This window comes from Hydractinia symbiolongicarpus, chromosome 1, assembly GCF_029227915.1.
Source record: "Hydractinia symbiolongicarpus strain clone_291-10 chromosome 1, HSymV2.1, whole genome shotgun sequence".
Classification (NCBI taxonomy): domain Eukaryota; kingdom Metazoa; phylum Cnidaria; class Hydrozoa; order Anthoathecata; family Hydractiniidae; genus Hydractinia; species Hydractinia symbiolongicarpus.
The window spans coordinates 22,334,391-22,341,285 of NC_079875.1; the positions used below are offsets into that span (position 1 = coordinate 22,334,391).

The window sequence follows — 6,895 nt, forward strand, 5'->3', positions numbered from 1 at the left end:
ATAGCCCGTCCTCATACAGGGCGCTTGCCGTTGGTGTTATAGAGATCGGGATAGATGAAACCTCCCTGAACAGCAAAGAAACTCTCTACCAAAAGAAAAAAGATGGTTTGCGATTCCTCCATGCAACAGACACGTACAGTAACCTCACATGAAAAACCCATACATGTAGGGACTCGTCAATTGAAGATATCATATCTCATTTACGAGCGAATAGTCTTTTGAAAAAGATTTCTTCTTCCAACAGACTCAGCCAGAAAGAAATTTACTAACGAAACAAGATTGCTTAATACAGTAGACTCCCGGTAACTCGAACACCGGTTAACTCGAACTTCTATTAGCTCGAACTGTTTTCTACGGTCCCGTGGACATTTCTTAATATACTTCCTTATAAAAACTACTCGTTACCTCGAACCCCAGATAACTCGAACACTGGTTTTCCCGAACCATTTTTTCGTCCCCCTTAAGTTAATTTCTTCGAATAATTCGAAATTTTTAGTGTCTAAGTAGAAAATAAATGTTCAAAAAATGAATACTGGAGTGTAATGTAGCCAGAATATTTGAGAAAGCTGTTCTTAAATGGTTCTCTTTACAAAGGAGCCAAAATGTTCCTTTTGATGGCAATATGATAAAAAGAAGGCTCTTCAATTTGCTGAAGTTTTATAGAGTCTTGTTGGGGCCGATCTCTTAGAGGACTGTATAATATATATGTATAGAAATAATGACGTAAAGTTATTTCATGTAAGGAACAGTGCATATTTATCTCGATAAAAGTCTTTGCAACCAATCAAAATTAAAAAGCAAACCTTGAATAACGAAAGGTCTTTGCTTTTTTTAAAGAACTTCACAAGGCTTCAAACTCTGAAAACGAATTCCTACTCCAATCTCGATATAAACGCTGCCGAAATCGCATTGTATCCCTACTCTATCTTAGCAAGAAAATGTTCTATACTAATCATTTTCAAACTAACTCCAATAACATAAAAAAAACAGGGATAGTGTTAAGGAGCTTATTTCTTCTTCAAAATCTAAACAAATAAATTCTCACATTTCTTTACATATTGGCAAGTTTATTTCTTTAGATCCTGAAACTGTGGCTGACACCTTTAATGACCTTTTTTAACTGTGACCAATAAAATTAGAGCTAAAATCCCATTTATAAGTCCCTATTTTACTACTTTCAAACATCGATAAATTTTTTCAAAAACTAATGCACAATAGAATAATTAGTTTTCTCAATTCGTGTAACAGTCTTTTATTCTTTGCAATTTGGTTTTCGCTCAAAGCACTCTACTACATACGCATTACTTAACTGTACGGAGAATACTATTTAAGCTCTTGATTCTGGGTTTTCTGTTTTTTAGATCTTCAAATGACATTAGATACCGTAGATCATGATGTCCTTCTCTCTAAACTAGAGTTTTATGGCTCCCGTGGTGTTGCAAAATATGATTTGCTCTTCGAAGCTATCAATGCATCCCGATATTCATAACTGTATTTCGCATCTTTATATGCTTGAAAATCGGAAAAGGAAAAGAAGGTGTTATTGTAAGAGCAATGATAACATTGTCAAATATATATGGTAGATCGTCTCGGGCAAAACCAATGTATGGAGAGGCGGAATATCTCCTTTGACCGATTGTACACATCGCTTCCCCTTTCTGAATGGTTACTTGAGAGAAATATAACCTGTGTCAATACCCTTAAGTCCAACCAAAAACTATACCAGCAGAATTAAAATCACTGGATAATTGTGAAGCTCTGTTTGTCGGAAATATATTGGCAAATAGGTGGTAAGTTAGTATTGGATTCGTATGCGGTACAAACATCAAGCGGTAAGAAGAATGTACTACTTCTGGCAACCCTGAAACCAATTGTGTGCACCACCCTTTATGACAAATATAAGAAACCAGTCGTATATAAGTTGTACGATTTACCAATAATGACATAATTAGCCAGCGAATGGGTACGTATTCTTGCAAACCGAAATCATTCATTCGCATTGAACAATAAAAAATGTCCACTGAAGCAAGATTCTTTTGAGTTTGACATGGATGTTACTTATTAACACTGAAGGTTTTAAACACGTATGTTTTAAAAGTTAGCACGGAGCAACAGAATAATTTGGAGCCTGTGGACGAAGTCGTAAGTTAATGTTGGGAATCAAAAACTATCGGCAAGAGTGACAGCGAGTGACAACAAGCCATACAACAAGTGGCAACGAGTGACAACAAACCATGCAACAAATGAAAACGAGTGACAACAAACCATGCAACAAGTGAAAACGACTGACAACGACTGACAGCAAGCCATACAACAAGTGACAACAAGTGACAACAAGCCATACAACAAGTGACAACAAGTGACAACAAACCATGCAACAAGTGAAAACGAGTGACAACAAACCATACAACAAGTGACAACAACTGACAACGAGTGACAGCAAGCCATACAACAAGTGACAACAAGTGACAACAAACCATGCAACAAGTGAAAACGAGTGACAACAAACCATACAACAAGTGACAACAACTGACAACGAGTGACAGCAAGCCATACAACAAGTGACAACAAGTGACAACAAACCATGCAACAAGTGAAAACGAGTGACAACAAACCATACAACAAGTGACAACAACTGACAACAAACCATGCAACAAGTGAAAACGAGTGACAACAAACCATGCAACAAGTGAAAACGAGTGACAACAAACCATGCAACAAGTGAAAACGAGTGACAACAAACCATACAACAAGTGAAAACGAGTGACAACAAACCATGCAACAAGTGAAAACGAGTGACAACAAACCATACAACAAGTGACAACAAGTGACAACAAACCATACAACAAGTGAAAACGAGTGACAACAAACCATGCAACAAGTGAAAACGAGTGACAACGAGTGACAGCAAGCCATACAACAAGTGACAACAAGTGACAACAAACCATGCAACAAGTGAAAACGAGTGACAACAAACCATACAACAAGTGACAACAACTGACAACAAACCATGCAACAAGTGAAAACGAGTGACAACAAACCATGCAACAAGTGAAAACGAGTGACAACAAACCATACAACAAGTGACAACAACTGACAACGAGTGACAGCAAGCCATACAACAAGTGACAACAAACCATGCAACAAGTGAAAACGAGTGACAACAAACCATACAACAAGTGACAACAACTGACAACGACTGACAGCAAGCCATACAACAAGTGACAACAAGCCATACAACAAGTGACAACAAGTGAAAACAAACCATACAACAAGTGACAACAAGTGAAAACGAGTGACAACAAGCCATACAACAAGTGACAACAAGCCATACAACAAGTGACAACGGGTGACAACAAGCCATACAACAAGTGACAACAAGTGACAACAAACCATGCAACAAGTGAAAACGAGTGACAACAAACCATACAACAAGTGACAACAACTGACAACGATTGACAGCAAGCCATACAACAAGTGACAACAAGTGACAACAAACCATGCAACAAGTGAAAACGAGTGACAACAAACCATACAACAAGTGACAACAACTGACAACGACTGACAGCAAGCCATACAACAAGTGACAACAAGTGACAACAAACCATACAACAAGTGACAACAAGTGACAACGAGTGACAACAAGCCATACAACAAGTGACAACAAGCCATACAACAAGTGACAACAACTGACAACAAGTGACAACGAGTGACAACAAGCCATACAACAAGTGACAACAAGCCATACAACAAGTGACAACAAGTGAAAACAAACCATACAACAAGTGACAACAAGTGACAACGAGTGACAACAAGCCATACAACAAGTGACAACAAGTGACAACGAGTGACAACAAGCCATACAACAAGTGACAACAAGCCATACAACAAGTGACAACAAGTGAAAACAAACCATACAACAAGTGACAACAAGTGAAAACGAGTGACAACAAACCATACAACAAGTGACAACAACTGACAACGAGTGACAGCAAGCCATACAACAAGTGACAACAAGTGACAACAAACCATACAACAAGTGACAACAAGTGACAACGAGTGACAACAAGCCATACAACAAGTGACAACAAGCCATACAACAAGTGACAACAACTGACAACAAGTGACAACAAGTGACAACGAGTGACAACAAGCCATACAACAAGTGACAACAAGCCATACAACAAGTGACAACAAGTGAAAACAAACCATACAACAAGTGACAAGAAGTGACAACGAGTGACAACAAGCCATACAACAAGTGACAACAAGTGACAACGAGTGACAACAAGCCATACAACAAGTGACAACAAGCCATACAACAAGTGACAACAAGTGAAAACAAACCATACAACAAGTGACAACAAGTGACAACAAGCCATACAACAAGTGACAACAAGCCATACAACAAGTGACAACGGGTGACAACAAGCCATACAACAAGTGACAACAAGAGATTTGCAAACTTTACCTGTATCTTTTCAAATCAGTCAGGCGCAAACGTCTCTTCACCAACCGCAGAAAACAACGCATCTGGCACACTATTCGCAACCACATTAACCAATTAATCTATTTAAAGAACATTTTCAACTCCCACAACAACAATAATAATCTCTTACGCTGCCACCAACAAATTCCTAGTCAATGGCATTCTGAGACGTCGCCATACCGTTACGAGCAAACGTATCTACTAGTTATGGTTGCGATGATACGTTTGTGACTAAGTATTATCATCAGCCATACAACCTAATCATAAACACCGTCAACCGTTGACCGTCGAATTACCAGAACATCGCCATCTGGGGAGTTACCGCATAATTTACAGCAGCCTACTATCATCCCATCACATGACATATTATAAAAAAGAACCCCGTATTCGACCCTATATATCAGCGTTCAACAAAACTTTTTGTACCATATTGATACTGCATTTCTCAATGATATCGTTAATAGCAATGAATTTAGCATTATTGTTGTTCGTTGAGAAGTTTAGTATTTTTGATGCTTTTGATATTGATATTTTGTCTTTTCTTTGTTCTTTTATATTTTCAAGATGCATACATTGTTTGTTTGTTTTCTAAATGACTATTATGTGAAATGTTTCTTTTTTCTCGCAACACGTTACGAAAGAAAGTCTCGTGGTAAAGTGCTTTTTAATTCAGACATTTGCTTTTTGTTAATTTTTATATAAATCTAGTTTTGTTTCTCACATGTCTTTACTTTGGTAGTTATTTGATGTTTACTTAATTTCATTTATTTGATGTTTACTTAAAAACTGGTGAAAACTTTTTTTATATAACTAGAATAACCTTATTGTTCTTACCATATCTTTTAGATTGTGTGATATGTCTCGCTATTTTATGTGTTAATATGACTCGCTGTCAGTGGGTGTCATTCTTTCTCACTTGTTGTTACTTGCTATCACCCGTTGTCACTTATTGTCACTCGTTGCATGGCTGGTTGTCATGCGTTATCACTCGTTGTCACTTGTTGTCACTTGTTTGTACTGTTGTATGGCCCGTCTGTCTTTTTATCAACGACCGAATTTTACCACTGAAGAAACTGTTCGGATATCGGATAGGCTATCGGATATCGGATAGGCTCGTTTAAGTGTGAACAGACACGCTATTAGGTACGGCATTCATTTTAGAACTATAACAGCGACATGTGAACATGTTGCAGTTAAGTAGGAGATCCTCTTCGGCTATACATTGAGTGACGAGCAAAGTAATGCTTGCTCAACTTCAGCTAACATGAATTTTGCATGAACAATGGTCTCCGAGCTATAACCTGTCGCCTGCAAGGATAGTATTGGTTTCCAACTCCCAACTAACTACGTCCGGAATGGTATATTTCTACGTCATCAACAAGTGTTCAATGTTTTATTTTAGATTGTTCGAATCCTGAGGATTTGGATATTAAAAGTTGCAAAGAAAATTATATCTGCTACAAAAATTTATTCAATTTAACCGAAAAAAGATTCTGATATTCGGTTGTTTTTTTTTTGTTTAAGTGTTTATTTAAACACTTAAACAAAACGGCGCAACAGGATTGCAAATACTATTGATGAATTATGAAATGAAATTCTGCAAATTGTAGCACGTGCACTGTGCTCCTTTCTGTTGCGGTTAGCAATCCTTACCACTTGTCGGGATATCCCCTTACGTCCGGATCGGCCGATCTAGTGAAATATTTTGTGATCACCGTGAGGATGTTTTAGAGAAAGAACCTTAAGATGGGATTGTGTTAAATCACTAGAATGCACGTAGACAGCTGCGGTAATTAAAGCAAATAAACAACGATTTTCCGATGAAAAAGAAACTAGACGAGAAAGATCGCAGCAAAGAGAAAGTGATAAAAAGAGTTAAAAAAAAGTAGTACCATTAAAGCTGATAAGCTTGAGTGAGAAAGTTCTTCACAAGTTTAGTTTATTTCAATAATGAAGATAATGAAGCCTCTTTGATACTAAATTCTAGTTGTTACGTACTGTTCTGGCAAATCTTGAATAACTTTTTACGGCTAAAAACGAATTTTCTGGGATCAGAATTACCGAATGCACTTTGTTTAATTCCATTCTTTTCAACTTTGCTCACTGTTCCACAATGATATATTATCGTTGCAAAAATTGTAAGAAAAAAAGCGATATTGTGGGTAGCGTGTTGTATTGCACAGTTATTATATTACGACTTCTCTTGTTAAAACACTTTTTTTTTATTCTGCGAGGTGTATCTATTGAGAAAATAAATTAGGTTTAAGCGAGGCGAATTAGAAAACATGGCTATAGGGCGCTACTAGTGTATTTTATGACAAAAAAAACACGAACTGAAATGATGTTTTGAAAAATCATATCATTAGTTGCGCAACACATAACTTCTTTAGCTTCGGCTCGCACAAA

At 37.2% G+C, this 6,895-nt stretch overlaps 1 protein-coding gene across 1 annotated transcript in view; it reads right to left on the minus strand.

Annotated features, from left to right (window-relative positions):
• LOC130646361 (tyrosine-protein kinase CSK-like) overlaps positions 1-6,895 on the minus strand; it is a 110,721-nt gene that overhangs the window by 23,901 nt on the left and 79,925 nt on the right. The window lies entirely within an intron of this gene.